The sequence below is a fragment of the Meles meles genome, chromosome 4 (genome assembly GCF_922984935.1).
Source record: "Meles meles chromosome 4, mMelMel3.1 paternal haplotype, whole genome shotgun sequence".
Lineage (NCBI taxonomy): Eukaryota > Metazoa > Chordata > Mammalia > Carnivora > Mustelidae > Meles > Meles meles.
This window is the reverse complement of record NC_060069.1, coordinates 156,953,768-156,971,727: the sequence shown is the minus strand read 5'-3', so window position 1 is coordinate 156,971,727 and position 17,960 is coordinate 156,953,768. Positions and strand designations below refer to the sequence as shown.

Sequence of the window (17,960 nt, the reverse complement as noted above, 5' to 3'; positions counted from 1 at the left end):
ATCTAGAGAAGCTTTTATTTTAGAACTTAGCCCCACTATAAGACATGACCCTTCTGGAGTCTCAGTGAACACAGCATTTAATGAGTTCTACTTTGGCTATAACGTACTCAAATATTTCCCAGCCTTATATGAGCTCTGAGAATTATTCTGCTTACAGTTTCCCACTGGATTCCTTCAAGAACTGCTCCTTTATGAAACTACATCCTACATATGCACAGCAGATTAATACTCACTCAAACATTTAAGAGGACCACTAAGAAGACTTATGGAACTCTTTCTCTGCATTGCTCCCTTCTCTCCAGAAGCCTGCTCCTCAAAACAGAACCATCTTGGCCTCCCCCAGATCCAATCTTTGCTTCCTCAACTCAGTGAGGCCAAATGGCTGTATTTGGGATCCCCCTCCCTGCACTGAGATCTGAAAATTGCCTCCAGGAAGAAAGCTGGGCCATCACAGAGCTCACCTCATTTGCTCCCCCATCAGGGATCACAGTTCTGCACTGACTGTTATTCAAAACCTGAAAACACTTGTTTCATGTATTTTTGTCCCGTCTCCTAGCTGTTTATGGTTGGTGGGTAAATTCAGAATGTTACTGTCTTATAGTCAAAAACCTAAGTCATGATTCCTGATAATTAAAGTAAATGTTTTATAAGCTACAACTCCTAAACAGACAGATACACACACACACAAATATATCATTATCTATTACATTATCCCATCTTTATTTTTATCATGGCATTTATCACTCTTTGTCATTGCTACTTGCTTTCTTGCTTATTCCACATTTAAAACAGAATGTAAGCTCTGTGAGTGCAGGGATCCTGTCTATCTTGACACTCCTCTATCCCCAACACTAGAACATACCCTGGCCTAGAACAGGCACTCAGGTCAGCAAATTCACTGCATCAATAAGCAAACTGCATATAACTATTTAATTTATATACTGTAAACTCTTCCTATTAATAAATTTTAATCTAGATGCAGGTAACCTTGACCCTGGAGAATTCCTTAGAATTGTCAATTAATTTAATTAGCATCATCTAAGCAAAGGTTCTTAGTTACAAACAAAAAACTAACTCTGGCTTTGTTGAAACCGAAAAGGAAGTTATTAAAGCATATTAGGCAACTCAAAGAAAACCCCAGGTGGGCCAAGCTGGAAGGCTACATAATCAAGAACATCCAAAATTCAAACCATGATCTGGTCTGGCGGAGACAGCATAGGATTCAGTCACTGCAGCCTGTACAGACACCAGTGACCCCAGCAACTACATTCCACAGCTGAATCTTTGTCACTGCCCACCTCTGGAAAACCAATGTAGCTGCCATCCCCCCTGCACTGCAGAACACAGATTCTACAAAGTGCCTACTTCTGCAAATTACTAGCTTCGGAAGCAGTGGAGTAGAGGCCCCAGGCCATGTAATTGCATTCCAATTCCAAAAGATGCAGAAAAGTGAGCAACCAACTCTCAAAACTGAGGATTTCTACTTCCCATCAAGATCCTTAAGGTAAAGAATTCCCCAAACACAGACAGCTTTTGGACATTTTTGTTTATTATCTGAAAAATTAATGAACCCGCAGCACAAGGTATCAATCCCAGTATACCAGAACTCTTCTCTGTTTCTTCAATTAACGGATTATAGAAGCTCTAGTTTTCTTTCTTTTCTCTCTCAATGTTTAACTTTAGGGCACTTAACTCTTCACCGGGTTTGGTTTTTTTTTTTTATTATCTGGAGACAGCATATGCAATCTGCTATGATTATCCTTAAGCAAATTTACTTCCCTCCATCTCAGCTTTTTAGCTGATAAAACAGAAATACCACCAACCACCTAACAGAGTTGCTGGGAATATTAAAATAATAATGAATATGTATAGTGTCTGGTTCATAGCAGGCAAGCAATTAATAATAGCTATTGTTACTATTATTATTAAATACAAGCTTATTTTTTAAGAGGATAAACTCACTGATCTACACAAACTTTTTAAAAAATTTGCCAACAAGTTGAAGATCCAAAGTTTCTATTTTACATGGTATTATAGATATTCTCCCCTTTAACTCCTGTGTTACCAAAAATAAAGCAACAAGTAGCTTAAAGTAGTCTAACATGTTGCCACCAAAACTAAGGTCAAAACATAAACAACTAACCAAATGAAGGAAGGAACCAAGAACTGCTCACCTTGAACACAAGGAACACAAGCCTGTTTCCTTTAAGTTTCTCCCCAGCGAGCTCCTGACTATACTGAAAAGCTTCATGATGGCAAGGACCATGCATGCCCGGGTGACTCACGACTATGTCCCAAGGGCCTAGCATGAGGCCAGGCAGAGAGAAGAGCTTCAATACCTACTGAATATTTGCTTTTCTAAAGATTTACTGTAGAAATTAGTCACTGAGAAAGTTTCAGAACTATTTTAAACAAATCCCTTATAAGCTTTTAAAAGCTCATTCACCTGACAAGATCAACAGCTTCAATAATTTTCTAACTACAAGATTCGTTCTTTTGAAAAATCCATCCTCAATCGTTCTCATTCTGTTGTCCAAACCTGGAAAAGTTAAAGCCAGTGGCAACGCGGGGGGGGGGGGGGGGGGGGGGGGGCCCTCAGCCAGTTAAACTTCAGCTCAGGTCATGATCCCAGGATCCTGCAATGGAGCTCCAATCGGGGCTCCCTGCTTAGCAGGGAGCTTGCTTCTCCCTCTGCCTGCTGCTCCCCCTGCTTGTGCTTTCTCCCTCTCTCTCTCTCTCTCTCTCTCAAATAAAAATAAAATCTTTTAAGAAATTATTGAAAAAAAAATAGTTAAAGCAAAACACATCCAAACAAACCACCTTCTCCCCTTTCCTGTCACTTTTTAGATGAAGTCAAAGCTAGAGCTAATTTTAAATGTGAACCTGACAGCCACTGCAAACGCTAGACTGACATTCCAGAGGTCACTGCTGAATGCACCTCACTTTACTGGCTAAGAATAATGAAGAATAACCAGGCTAATTCCCTCCACAATTTAAAACCTCTCCAAATGAACACTAAGGAATGTGTCTATTTCCATAAACTACTAAAACGATGTGTTCTTTTCATAAAGGCACAATCTAATATAACACTATCAACTATACTTTCATAAAAAATAAAGTTTTAAAAGGCACACTGGCTCTATTCCATATTCCTAACACCTGGCTTCTCCCACACAGTAGGTATTTCACATGCATTTGTGAAACTAATCCAGGAGTAAATAATTTTTTCCTTGTTATACAATTTTCCAGTCCTATCTTTAAAAAGATGGTCCTCTGGGGCGCCTGGGTGGTTCAGCTGATCTGACTCTTGATTTTGGCTCAGGTCATCATCTCAGGGTTCTGAGATGGAGCCCCACATCAGACTCCACACTTAGCATGGAGTCTTCTTGAGATATTCTTTCTCTCTCTCAAATAATAAACTGGGGCACCTGGGTGGCGCAGTGGGCTAAAGCCTCTGCCTTTCACTCAGGTCATGATCCCAGGGTCCTAGGATCGAGCCCCACATCAGGCTCTCTGCTCAGCAGGGAGCCTGCTTCCTACTCTCTCTCTCTGCCTGCCTCTCTGCCTACTTGTGATCTGTCTAATAAATAAATAAAATCTTTTTTTTAATATTTTATTTATTTATTTGACAGAAAGAGAGGTCACAAGTAGGCAGAGAGACAGGCAGAGAGAGAGGGAGAAACAGGCTCCTCACTGAGCAGAGAGCCTGATGCGGGGCTCAATCCCAGGACCCTGAGATCATGACCTGAGCCGAAGGCAGAGGCTTAAACCACTGAGCCACCCAGGCGCCCCAATAAATAAAATCTTTTTAAAATAAAAAAATAAAATTTAAAAAGATAGTCCTTTGGTCCTTGAGACCAACTAGTTAAGATCAAAACATGTAGTTCATTAATTCATTCAACAACTGTTTACTTAATGCTTATTATGTGCCAAGACTTTGCTGAACCCTGTGACTGGGGGAACAAACCACTGCCCCTACTCTCTGAAAAGCACTAATCAAATAAGCATTAAAACAATTATCGACTGCAAGGGGCATGGGTGGCTCAGTTGGTTAAGAGATAGACTCGCTGTGAAGTGTGTAAACCTGGTGTTTCACAGACCTGTACCCCCTGGGGCTAATAATACATTATACGTTAATAAAAAGATTTTTTTAATTATTAAAAAAAAAAAGAGTTAGACTCTTGATTTTGGCTCAGGTGGTCATCTCAGGGTTGTGAAATGGAGCCCCACACTGGGCTCTGTGTTAAGCATGGAATCTGCTGGAGACTCCCCCTCCCTCTGCCACTCCTCTCCTCATGCGTGCTCTCTCTTCCTCTCAATAAATAAATTTTTGGGGCACCTGGGTGGCTCCGTGGGTTAAGCCTCTGCCTTCAGCTCAAGTCATGGTCTCAGGGTCCTGGGATCGAGCCCTGCACCGGGCTCTCTGCTCAGCACGGAGTCTGCTTCCGCCTCTCTCTCTGCCTGCCTCTCTGCCTACTTGTGATCTCTCTCTGTCAAATAAAATCTTTAAAAATAAATAAATAAATAAATAATTTTTTAAAAATTATCAACTGTAGTGAGCACTATGGGGAGAAAGTACAACCAGACATTAGATACTAAAGAAGAAGAGGTGACGGGGCGAAGGGTACTTTCCCCAATCAGCTGCCGTCGGGGCTGAAGGTGCAGGAGAAGTTCGCTGCAAGAAGGGGGTTGACTGCTGCTGAAGAGGCAGCACCTGCGAAAACAGGTAAAGTAAGACTGTGTACGTGAGCTGGGGCCACATCACTCAGGCAGAGGGTCCTGTGGCCAGTTTGGTCTTTACTCTAGAAGTCACAATGTATCATTAAAGAGGGTCTTTTTAATTTTGTTTTGTTTTTTTAAGGACAAAGAATTTTTCATTCATCATTTGCTCACATCACTCTTCCATTTCCGTCTGTTCCATGGAACTTTCCTTATTCCTTGACTTTCCTTACATGCCCACATCCTTTATTTTCAATGTGTGGATCTTTGTCTTACTCAACAAGAAGCCTCCCTCCAAGCCGTCCCTCATGAATCCTACGATTCCTGTCTTCAATTTCTTCCCTCTGCATAGCTGAGTCTAATACTGCTGAGTAACTGTGAGCCTTCAGGCCAATTCTTAGGTAAACTCACCCAGCTTCACTGATGTTTTGAACTGCACCACAGGACGATTACAGGGAAATTCAAAAAGTAAAATTAGATTATAATATACCCAAATGAGACCTTAATAATTTCCCTACCATTGCTATGTTGAAAAAACTTTTACAAACTCTTTTGTACCATGGAAGTAATGTCATTCTGTAATGAACGTGTTTGATGTAAAGATGAAGTTTAAAAAAAAAAAAACTACTGAAATGACAGTTGTTCTTTTCAAGGGGAAATGATCAAATCAGAACCCATTTTTCAGCACACAGTATTTGTCTTAAAGACTGGAGTCCTATTTATACCCAAATAAGCGTTAACTCAAAATTAACTATCACAAGGACTCTGAGACAAAAATTTGACCTTCAAAAAGCAACATCAAAATTTACTCAATTCATGGGCTCTGAGTTTCCTTCGGTGAAAACGTATGTCCACTCTAGAAGTCCGTAAACTTACTCTGGGGATTACTGAAGATTCCCCAACCGGATCGTAACTTCCATGCTGGCACAGACCGTGCAGGCTTTGCTGGAGCACGATTCCCAGGCCCTAGCTCCATGTTTGGCACTGGTAAGTACTCAATAAATAATTCTAAACACCTCATGAGATAAATGTTTTTCAGATTACTGGTCCTACAACAAGGACACATGTGAAAATAAAGAGAATATGGTATTTTTCAGGAAAAATACAAAGAGACTCAGAATAAACTCTCTCCCATGTTCAGTCGCTCTTTTTCAAACCATGTATCATAACACATCCTTTTTTTCCCAGATTCACACCTTCTAGCATTGCCGTCTCCCACTGCCCCATTTTTAAGCTCATCTCTAATGGTGCTACAAATGACATCCACTTGTCCCTAATGGAAGTCTGAACTACAATAATTCTATCTTCTGTTCTTTAACAGTTCCTTCAGGCCCTCAGGAGGAAAAACTCTCAACTGTCCCATTAAATATATCATTCCCATACCATACTGCTACCAGTGTTCAATTCTCTCCTTTCTACATCCAAAAATTTGGACAGACTGCTGTTGGAACCCAGAAATATTCACTTGTTCTGTTGAAAATTAAATCACTGAGAATTTTTTAAGGTGCTCCAAACTTGGCTCTCCCATTTGACTTCCTACTTTTTTACCTCTTGTTCTTTCATGCTTATGAACCTAGAATGAGCGTGCCTTCTAGGCCCTCCTTCTTACTGTCTCGTCTCCCTAACCAGACTTGCCATCACAGTCCTGCTGAAACACCGTCAACTGCCCCAATCAAATGCTTCATAATATTTAAGACCCATCATTCTCATTCCTCACTGTAACTGTCCCTATTCCTCCTCCAGCATCTCACACGCACTCTCTGAAACCCCACATACATGAATCTGTCATTCTCCTAAGGCACCCCGCACGTCACCTCCCACCAAAGGACACCCCCCCCCATACCTGACTATCAAATCCCCAGCTTCTACCAAGACTCAGTCCCTCCTCCTCAAGGCACACTCAAATCCCCAGAATTCTTACTTCCCGGCTTTCTTCTGGTTCTTCATAAATCAATACCTCTCACTGTTAGCAGTCAGGATCTGACCCATGTTAATGGCGCCTATATACACACAACTATCTCAACACTCACAGCTCCGGTAACCAAGTCTTCCTCTGTAGTGAAAGCTTCTACCACCACAAGGCACATACCTCATGTAGAGGGAAAATGTTTACTCAAATGAAGAGGAATAAAAATTCCCTTTTACCATTTATCAAACCATCTGCATCCCAAGCAATCTACAAGTTATCAAAACATCAGGTTTTCATTCAACAGAACAAAGAAATACAGGAAAATCAGAAAATATTTTTAATTATATATCTGACAGAGAATGGATATTTCCTTAATAAAGTGTAAGACTTAGAGTACAACTTAAGATGTTCAAACCCACTCTTAATTAAAGAAATGCAAATCCAGACAACTAGACATCATTTTCACCTATTAAACTGACAGAGATTTTAAACTCTGGTAAGACCAATGTTGGTGAGATCTGGGAAACTACGAACTCTCAGACACTGCTAAGTATAAACTGGTTCTCCTTTTGAACATATTCAAATATGTATATACTTGGAAACCAGCAGTTTCCCTTAGAAATATATGTCATGTGGCTAAGGCTCACAGAACACAGTTCTATGTACAAGGATGCACACTGAGCATTGTTTAAAACAGAAATACAAGAACCATTTAAATGTTCCTTAATGGAGACTGATTAAACTGTGGTACATCCATAACATGGAATACTTCCTAGCCATTAAAAATAACAGGGAAAACTATGAGCTGATGTGGGAATATTTCTAAAAATAGATCAAGATGCTTAAGATACAAATCTGTGCGTTTAGCATGAGTCGGTTTGCTTGTAAGTGCGCAGACACTGTACACACACCCATCACAATGTCTAGGGGCACCTGGCTGGCTCAGTCAGTAGAGTATATGACTCCTGAGCTTGGAAGTCATGAGTTACAGGGCCACACTGGGGAGAGTTTACTTTAAAAAAAAAAGAAAGAAAGAAAGAGAGAACCCGTAATTAATTTTTAAAAAATAAGCTCATACTGAACAATATTGCTTTTTAACATATGCATGATAAACGTTTAAAATAGATACACCTGCACATATATGCACAGGACATTTCTGCTAGGAAGAACAACTATCAGCTTTGGAGCATGAGGCAGGTTGTTGATACGACTGCATTCTATAGGGCCTGAGCTTTTTTTTTTTTTTTAAACCATGAGGACATTATTACTTGATGATCTTTTCAAAACTAAAATTCTCGACCAGAAGATTCCTTATTATGTTTGCTATGGTGTCAGACTGCTTAAACAGGAATGAGAACCACTAAGAAAAAAAGCCTTCTACTCCCAATACTCAATCAAGTGGGTCTTCAGCTGAATGATCCACAGTCCCATTACCAACACTTTCAGTGACAGGAGGCCAGAAGTCCAGTCTAATACCACCAACCTCTGGCCACAAAAGAAGCCCCCCCATGAACTTTCCAGGACTATACTACAAGCTGACATTTCTCAAACATGCCCTTCATCTTCCTTTGGGCAAGGGCACATGTGCAACTCTTCCCTTCCCTTCCCACGAAGTTCTCTTATTAGTGCAGGGGCTATCTCCAATTCTTAAAATGACAGCCAGCCAATTCATAAACAGAGAGTGTTAACCTGATACACAGATAAAGTCCATTCCTCTGGGAATATTTCCATTTTAAATTAGGGAATCCAACTCTTAGCTTCATCTAAAGGAATGAATGCAACAGTGAGAACTGCAGACGAAAAGCAAAGTAATAATTGGGGACCAGACCTACCTCGGTTCCTTCTAATCATGCCAGGCTAGCACCTACCTATCACCTCCCATAACGCTAGAGATACACTACCCTATCCACCACAGCGCTGACACTGACGACACCTTTAAAACCTCAACTTCCCATCCTTAAATGTCCATTTGACCATTTGCTAAAAGGATAATTAAGTGACCCAACTATTCACTACCAATGAACTCACACATAAAAAACAGCTATTTGAGAATGAGTAAAATCCCAACACAGGCGGGACTTGGTCCTCTTTTGCGTTCATATAAAGAACAAAGAGCTAGGAGTCAGAAAAACATACACTATTTACTTACTCCTCCAGCCACTCACTCTGGAGTACTGATAGTCCTTTAATTTCTCTGCATGGAGATAAACTACATCAATGTTTCTCAAAGTCCTTCTACTGTACCAGGACTACCTGGAGTCCGAATCAAGAAAGTGGATTCCAGAGCATCACCCCAAACCTATAAAGAAGTATGTGAGTTTGGGAGTCCCACAACTTTGAACCCTATTTGAGAACCATTAGTTTCTCAGGTCTCCACTAGATCTAATAAAAACACTCTAGATGAGAAGAGTCCTAGATCTTCCTCTTTATTCAAACTCACAAAACTCAAGAGGGACATACTCGGATAGTAAACACATTTCTAAACATCACTGCTATCATCCTCCTTGCAACGCCAGGGACTGAAAACCTGACAAGACGCAAGTGTCATTCCAACAGTTTGCTGAGGGTATGAGTATGAATACATACACTACGAATACATTCTAGGAAACTATTAAAACGAGATCCAAAAGCTTAGACTCCAAATACTGTTTATATACAGTATTGTCACGGCAATCAAGAACCATGTATCTATCAGAAAGTGCCAGTAAAATAATGTGCTATCGGAGCCAAAATTCATTCACTGCTAAAAGCTTAGCTACATTTTTTCTAATCTGACTACGTATTACATATACTGAATAGTGATCTATTTAAATTTGCACACCACAGTTCAGAAGACTAATGACCAAATATGGAAAATAAGTCTTATTAATTAGCGCACTAAACTGTCTTTCCAAGGTTTATTTCTGTATGTTTCTTCCAAAACATTTCAAAGTGAGACAGGAAATGTTTCATAATTCCCCATTCCCCTCTTCTTCAGCAGAAACAGATTTTCAACCAAATAGCCAACCTGCCGGAGACCACATATCCCAGCCTCCTTTGCAACTGTATGTGGTCACCTGACCAAGCTTTGACCAACACATGTGAACAAAGTCAGGTATGTAACTTCCAGGTTTGTCTTTTAAAAGAGGGGATGTGGGGCGCCTGGGTGGCTCAGTGGGTTAAAGCCTCTGCCTTTGGCTCGGGTCATGGTCTCAGGGTCCTGGGATCGAGCCCCGCATCGGGCTCTCTGCTACCCAGGGAGCCTGCTTCTTCCTCTCTCTCTGCCTGCCTCTCTGACTACTTGTGATCTCTGTCTAATAAGTAAATAAAATATATATTTAAAAAATAAATAAATAAATAAATAAATAAATAAATAAAAAATAAAAGAGGGGATGTGCTTTCCCTACAACTGTTTCCAGATGGTGGATATGGTGGGAAAGTCTTGTATCACACAGAAAATGGTATTTCCTAAGCAAAGGAAAGCAACAAGACAGAAGGAACCAAGGTCCCTTCCAGCACAGAGCCACTACATCAGCTTTAAAATTACTTACATGAGAGAAAAATAAACTTGCTTAACCTACTGTATTTAATCAGAACAAAGACCCAATCTTGTGTTCTAATTAATGCATAAAGAAAGTCTAAATTTGTAACAAATATTAAGTAATAGCTACTTACTAATTCAGTAAAGTTGAAACTCTATAAATTCTTGGGTAACCCCACTACTGAAATTACTGCTACTGTACCAACTTGGGTTTATATAGCATTTTACACTTTTGCAAAGCACCTCATTCTAGTATCTCACTCCACATTCTCAAAATCCTGGGCAGAGAAGCCAGTGCTATGCACATTTGGTACATAACACATTGAAGCTCAGAGAAGCGACTTTACCCAACACTGCACAATTATGGAGTGGTACTGGGACAGGCATATAGGTTCTTCATTCCATCCTCTGTGGACATACACACTTATCTACCCCTGCTGTCCTGGAAGCGTGATCAAAAAAAGAATTATTCCTGTCTAGATGGACTTCACAATCTAATGGAGAGAAGACACAGACATTAAGTCTATCTGTTAATATGTATGACTAACTACACAGCTATTTGCAGTAAGAGTTATAAAAAAAAATTTTTTTTTTTTTTTTAAAGCAGAGTCCTATAAGAATCCATAGCTAAGGAACCCTTACCTAGACTGAGGTTTTGGGGAAAGCCCCTCTCAAGAAGCAGCATTTATCCTGCGACCACAAGGATGAGTATGAATGGAGAGGAAGAAAAAGAGGAAGAACAGAGAGGAGGAGGCTATAAGAAATGTATATGTTACCTCAATCCTCACAAGAGCCCTACGGTAAGCACCACCAACCTCATGTTACAGATAAAGAAAGCAATGCTTGGCAAAATCACACTGTCAGTGAGTGACAGGCCCTGTTGAGATTCCAGATCTGCCTGACCCTGGAGCCTCTGCCCAGCATCATCTCACAGGCCTGTACTCTCTCTACAGCATCATGCTGCCTTAACTGCCATCTACAACTAGATATTATGCAGATTTTGGATGAGAATCACAGCATCTTCTTACCAAAATACATGTGCAAGGATGCCAACTCTAACCACAAATATCCATAAAACTTAAAAAAAGAAAAAGATTCAATTCTTGTCATTGGAAATCTGATATATTTAGAAAAATTACAGGGTTGTTTAATGAACAGGGATGTTATGTAAAATAGAGGTGATGCTGAAAACCAGATTCATTCCATGTTAAACCAGTTCCCTAAGCTCCTCCCCACTGATTTATACAACAATTTTAACTATGGGAACATAAAATTCACAACAATTTATCAAGAATAAAAATCTATTTTAAGCTATCATGCACCATGTATGTTAGATACATGCATATGTCCCTCAAACAAAAAATAAATGTGTTGTCAAAACTTTAATAGTATTATATGAACTTTAAAAATCCCCTTCTAGAGGAGAGGGTATGGAGCTCTGGTAGAAGAATCAATAGTCAAGAAGACCAAGTGGTTCCACATTAGCGAAAAGTATGTCTACAAGGAACCACATCACGCTAGATATGCAATGTACTGTAAGTTATTACCTCCAACAGAAAATTCTAACTTGTTACGTAATTCAGAAAGTATGATTTCAAAGCAAAAGCATAACTTTTGAAAAACATTTATCTGGCCTACACAATGCAATACTTCCAAATTATGTTATTTTTCATATAATAAAAAAAAATAGAGAAACTAAGCTGCCTGTAGCCCCTAAGAGGAAACAAGACTTGCCTTTAATTACTTAATATAAACCTTAGATTAATTACTTTCTTCTCGTGAACCCAAAATCTCATTTTCATGTAACCAACGATAAACCTTACAGCTCTAGCTTAATATTGCAGGCATGACTTCAAAAGATTTCTTCATTTAGGGCCAAATGAGAAGTTTTAGGTAACTTAAAATAATTTGATGGTTTTTTCCAAGTAATTAAAAATTTGTAACATCCCCCCCAAATTTTTAATCAAAAATTGTGCAAGCCACCACGAGTTATGAATTACAACTTCTCTAGCCATTGAAACATTGCCCAATGGTTAAAATAATATGTGGTAAGAAGGCTTCTTAAAAACATAATCACTGTGTATACATAAGGTGCTCTTAAGCAAGTCAGTCATATAATACCTCTTGACAGGGCAAAATGTGTTTATACCCAGTTTCAAGGGACCATGTTTGATGACTTCAAGTAGTAGCTTTACTTCTAAATGGAAAACATGTAAAACTATCAAAACACTCAACAGAAAGTAGAGGTTCTTGGCTCACAGTTGAAACTACTACAAGGAATACAACAAAATGGTGAGAGTAATAAAATTTTGTGAGGGAAGAACTAAGTTCTTTATAAGGACTCTTCCTGGAAGTTTTCGGGTTGTGCTGGGTTCAGATGGCTCATTTCTTTCTCGGAGGAATGAGAGAAATTGCTGGGGGTGTGGGTGTAGGAAATGTGAAAGTTCTCTGAGTAAGAGAGAAGCTAATGCTAAAGCAGAAACACGGACACCTTTATCACATGTGCCAAGAAAGTCACAATGACGCCCCCTCTTCTATGCACCTTACTCTTAGTCTCATATATAAGGCAATTCCCTTCACACTCATAATAAAGCTACTTCTTTCCAAATTTTCTTCCCAAAACTAGGTATTTGCCAACCATAAACACACATGAAATCAACCCTGAGTAATCTAACTAGCTAATTCTTATTTTTAAAAAAAAACAAGTTTTCAAGTAATACCCAAGATTTGATACAAATTAGCATTTTCTTTCAGTTTCAAAACAAAATCCATACCAAAGGTCACTGTATATACCTTGTGTTGTAAGTCATCCTGAATTTCGCGTTTGCGGGGCGATATTCATAGTACTATAAAAACCTATGTATATTAATTCTTTAACTACCAGTTGCTGCACTTACCACTCCCTACCCCCCCCCCCCCCACCGATCTTTAAATCATAAACACAGTAACTCTCCATAACTAAAACTAACAGGACAAACATCTGACAACTTTCTAGAGGGGGGAAAAATTTCTAACCAAGGGTTTTCTTCACTATATACATTCCCAAACAAGACACTGCATTAAAATTAAAATGGAGTATTTCCATTTATTTTGAATGTTAGTTCCCCTCAAGACTGGACTAACTGGTTACTTTTTTAATTCAAGCACACAGTAATTCTGTCTTAAGTTTCTAACAGGTTCCACCAAAATGTCTTTTAAATATGTTTAAGAAGCTGTCTTATACCTATTTTACAAACTCCTAATAACAAAGATCTCACCAGGTCATTCAGTCCACTTCCCACCCCTACCAATAATGACTATCCATTCATTCAAGTCTACTCCTTCGAATCAAAATCATTCTTAGATTTTAAAGTGTGCCTTCACCTTACACAGGGGTGACCCCAGAATAATTAATTTCTGAGCTTATGCCTCTTATCAACTTTTTATACTGTTTTAGAATAGGACTTGGTAAACATGTTAACAGGAGTCCTTAACTTTCTGATAAGGTTTGAACTCTCGATGAATTTGGGCAGCCAGCATAAGCACCAGGGCTATTTGAAGACCAATCCTCCAGAAGCACTGGAGTACTTGAAGTGTAAGTCATGTGCATATTGAAAATCTTAACTGTAACCAAGTAAACTTTTTCTTAACTGGTGTTTCTCTGAAACTATCTTCTTCAGTTTAAAATCTCGGCGCAAGAAATTTCAGTTCTAGTGTCACATTTATAGTCTATCTGAAAATACTCTCTCTCGAGGTGAAGAATCAAGATGTGAGAATTTAAGAATTTTAACAAAACTCCCCCAAATCAAAGTATTAAATATATCCATTCTTAAACACTTTGTATATGTAAAGTACAAGGGGTCATACAGGTAATCTAAGTAGTCAAAGAATTTTAAATGCCTAAAAATAACTTTTACACAAAACTTTGCTATGACTCATCAATACTTAAGCAGTGCCTACAATTAAGTGTTAAGAACAAAACGCACCAAGAAGTATCTTTTAATTCCTTCTATTCAATAACTGTCCACATAGTCTGGGGGGTGGGAGGAATGACAAGTTTCATTAAGAGGGCCTCTTTTCCATCTTTCCATTTCTACAAACGACAAAGTTAATTCCATGCTCAACACCGTCAGGGTCACGATCTCTAGGTTAGAACCCTGAGTCATTACACACAGATCGCTCCAAATCTGCCAGTGTTTATAATAATCAGTTATAACCTAGTGATTTTGAGCCCAGGCGGCTACAGACTCCGGCTCCTGCAGTCCCAGCTGTATGACCTTGGATGAGTCACGGCTCAGTTTCCTCATCTGTGAAATGGGTTAACAGTTCCTACCGGTAGGAAATGCGAGTTCATGCGTGTGAAGCCCTGAGAAGATTGCCTGGCACTCTTTGTCCTCATCTTTTAAAAAATCCGTGTGAAAACAATACTATACAGGGCATACCCTGACAACTTGGGCAGAATTCAAAAACCAAACGATGCTGGCATTCAAGGGCTGCACCTAGATTACAAGGTTCGTATAATCTAGGGCTGGACGAAAAGCACAGACCAGCAGTTGGAATCACTCACTGATTTTGCCATTTTTAACTATTTCAGGCTAGGGAGGGGCCTTTCGCTAGGCGCTAAGATATTCAGCAGCTTCGGTGGATCTAAGCGAGAGCGGGTTTGCGCCTGTAAATAGACTTGTGAAGTTTTGTTGCAATAGCCAGGTATCAATTATAATTTACGCATTCTCAACCACCAACTCCTCCGGCTGCTAAACAGGTCATTACTCCACCTCCAGTGGCCGGGATCACTTGCACTCACTGCACAACTTCGGAGCACGCCGAGTGCCCTCGCTCCAGCACACACCCCAAAGGGCCGCTGAGGGACCAGGCTCCCGACCTTCCCCGGCGCCTCGCCCAGCAGCCAGCCCCGTTTTCTTAACCCGTGCATTGTCCTTGCGGAGAACCCCGGCGGTTCCCACACTGGTGGGGACCGAGAGGAGGGACGAGGGAGGAGCTGGGGGAAGAGGATGAGGAGGAAGAGGAGGAGGAGGAGGAAGACAACCTCCTCCCCTCCGCTCCGGCGACCAGTGAAGGTCTGGCGCTTTCTCCGGCCCCCATGCCCCCGGCTCCCGGGAGGCCGCGGCCCCAGCTCCCACCCTCCGCAACTTTCCCTCCGCTCGCACCCGCCTCTCCTCCGGGACCGGGCCTGTCGGGCTCCCTCCCCCGGCGGCCGGCCCCGGGCCGCGGCGCCTTCTCCTAAAATGGCAGGTCCCTCCCTCCGCCCGGCCGGCCTCGGCGCGGGCCCGGCTGCAGGCCGCGGGGGGAGCCGGGCGCCGGGCCGGGCGGGGCCGCGGCCGGGCCGGACACTCACCGGGACGATGGCGGGGCGCTCGCGCCGCTCCCTCCGGTGAGTCTCAGCCTCGGGCTCCCGCCGCTGCGCTCCCGCCGCGGCCTCCGCAGCCAGCGCCGCCCTGGCCGCCTCTCTCCGCCCCCGGCGCTCCCGGCTCCGCGGCCGAGCCGCAGCCTTCTCAGTCTCTCTCCGGCTCCGCGGTTCCAGCGGCGCCCGGGGCCGAGGAGGCGACAGCCCCCTCCCCGGCAAATACCGCAGTCCCCGGACCCCGACTCCCGGCGGCGGGGCCGCGCGGCCCGGCCCGGCGCGGAGGGCGGCGGCAGCGAGGCCGGGCGCCGAGTCGCGGCCGCTCCCGGCGGCTTCTTCCCGAGGAGGATTTTGTAAATCTCACAAAATGGCGCGCGCTCCAAACCTGCGCAGCGAGAAGCGCCGGGGCCCGAGCGGCGGCGGCGGCGGCGGCTCCTCCGCCAGGAGAGCCCGAACCGCCCGCCCCCGAGTCCCCGCACAGACAGACACACACACACACACACTCACACACACACGCGCGCACACTCGCCCTCGCACACGCTCACTCACACACGCACTCTCACACTCACACCGGTCCCGCCCGCTCGCCGGCGGCGGCAGCGGCACCAACAGCAGCAGCAGGAACAGCAGCAGCAGAAGCGGCGGCGGCGGCGGCGGCGGCGGCGGCGCCCGCACCCCCCGCTCGAGGTGTCCGCTCCCTGAGCCCGACCTGGGCCGCGATCAGCAGCAGCGACGGCAGCAGTCTCCCCGGATCCCCCCGCCGCTCTTGCCGCCGCCACCCCCGCCTCACTCCAATGGGGCTTTTTATTATTATTCGGGCGGGAAGCGAAAGGGTTTAAAAAAAAACCAACCAACAAAATGGCGACGGACCGACCCGGTCGCTATAGCAACTGTCAATCAAAACGCAAAACCCCGGCTGACGTGCTGACGTCCTCCTCCCGCCCCCCGGCCCCAAGCCGGCGGGCGGGGCCTGTTGCTCGGGCAACGGCAGATTCCGTTCCCTCCTTTCCCTCTCCCCTTAGGTCCCCAACCAACCACCCAACCCCCTCAGGTCACGTGAAGGATAAATTCGGAGCTCGAGCCCGCTACGAGTGTCAGAGGAGGGCGCGTGATTCGCTCGGGGGAGGGGAGAGGAGGGGGACGGCCAGGCCGAGGGAGGAAAGGGAAGGATAGGGAAGGGGGGGTGAGGCGGCGGCCCGGCGTGTGCGCGAGCGCCCGCCGCCTCCCAGGCTTCCCGGCCGCGCCCCGCCCCGCGCCCGCGCCCGCGCCGACTGCGGCCCAGGGAGCGCGCGCGGCCTCCGCGTCGCCGCCCCCGGAACCCCGCGCTTCCGCGTCGTGCGCCCGCAGCCCCGCCCGCGCCGGGGGGAGAGGACGGGGCTCTGCGGTCGCGCGGGGACCCGGGAAGCCCACCCCCCTGGCGCAGCGGCTGGGGCTCTCACCTTCATCCCCGGGGAGCGCGCCGGCCGCGGGAGGGCGACCGCAGGGCCGCGCGTTTCAACTGTTCTTCGAAGGGCTCGCGTGCCCCCCTCGCCGGAAAATGCCCACGGAGGCCGCGGCGGGGGTGGGGAAGAGGCCGCCTCCGCGTTTCAGACATCTCAGGAATTCCGGACGCTTCGCCCGAATCCGGGATGCCCCTGCGGCTGACACCTTGATTAAATCCTGCCTCTCCATTTTTGCAGCAACCAATGCCAACGATGAGACATTATGCACGGAACCATCATAAAAACTTTTTTAGGCTGTGCACGCTCTCCCAGGCTTTACCACCTATTTCAACCCCTCCCCACCTTTCCGGCGCAGCCTTGCCTTCCCGATCGGAATGCCCCTCGCATTAATCCTCCCGAGCTCTTACTGTACCCTTGCCCAACTCCCTGGTTTTCTCTTTGATGCACCAGCTCAGCTTCCCGTTTCCTAATTCGCCCACCATTCAATATTCTGGCTCCCGTTTATTTGTATTTTATCCACCCGTCTGCCTGACTAAATGTGGCTAGGTGTGCTTCCCAGGCGTTAAAATCCAGGCATGCTAGTAGCCATGCTGTGCTGGCTACTTTGTAGTTAGTAGACAACCACGGGCTAAGAATTGTGCTCTGTACCATGGCTGATAAAATGGCATTTAACAAATGTTATGCTGAAAAGGATAATGTAGATATTATTTTACACCGTCACTAATTTATTGACTGATGTCTAAGCTTATTTCCCCATCATATAATAGTATTCCTACCAGCTTTTTCTTAAGCTATTCAGGAATACGTTAGCAACAGATAGGATCTCATAGGTGTAAAGAAAAGCCCCCGTCATAAATACTGGTCTCTATCCTATATGACTGAAGGAAAGACACTTGCTTTAAATGATTTACAAGTGTTTTCCTCCTACAGTTATTAGAACATTGATATAAGGCAACATTTCAAATTAGCACAGGCCTTAAATCAGACTAAACCTAAAATAAATTAGCTAAAAAGTATTCAGGCAAATAG

The 17,960-nt window shown here is 43.8% G+C and overlaps 1 protein-coding gene across 8 annotated transcripts in view; it reads right to left on the bottom strand.

Moving 5' to 3' along the window:
* Window positions 1–16,269, bottom strand: part of DYRK1A (dual specificity tyrosine phosphorylation regulated kinase 1A) — a 151,860-nt gene extending 135,591 nt beyond the window's left edge. For 5 of the 8 annotated variants that reach the window (XM_046001941.1, XM_046001940.1, XM_046001939.1 and 2 more), the window contains exon 1: window positions 15,484–15,989. The gene's annotated coding sequence lies outside the window, so the exon portion shown is untranslated. Of the gene's footprint in view, window positions 1–15,483; window positions 15,990–16,198 lie in introns of those variants that run through there. The other 3 variants (XM_046001948.1, XM_046001942.1, XM_046001943.1) reach the window with 3 other exon arrangements.
* Between the last annotated feature and the right edge of the window lie 1,691 nt (window positions 16,270–17,960).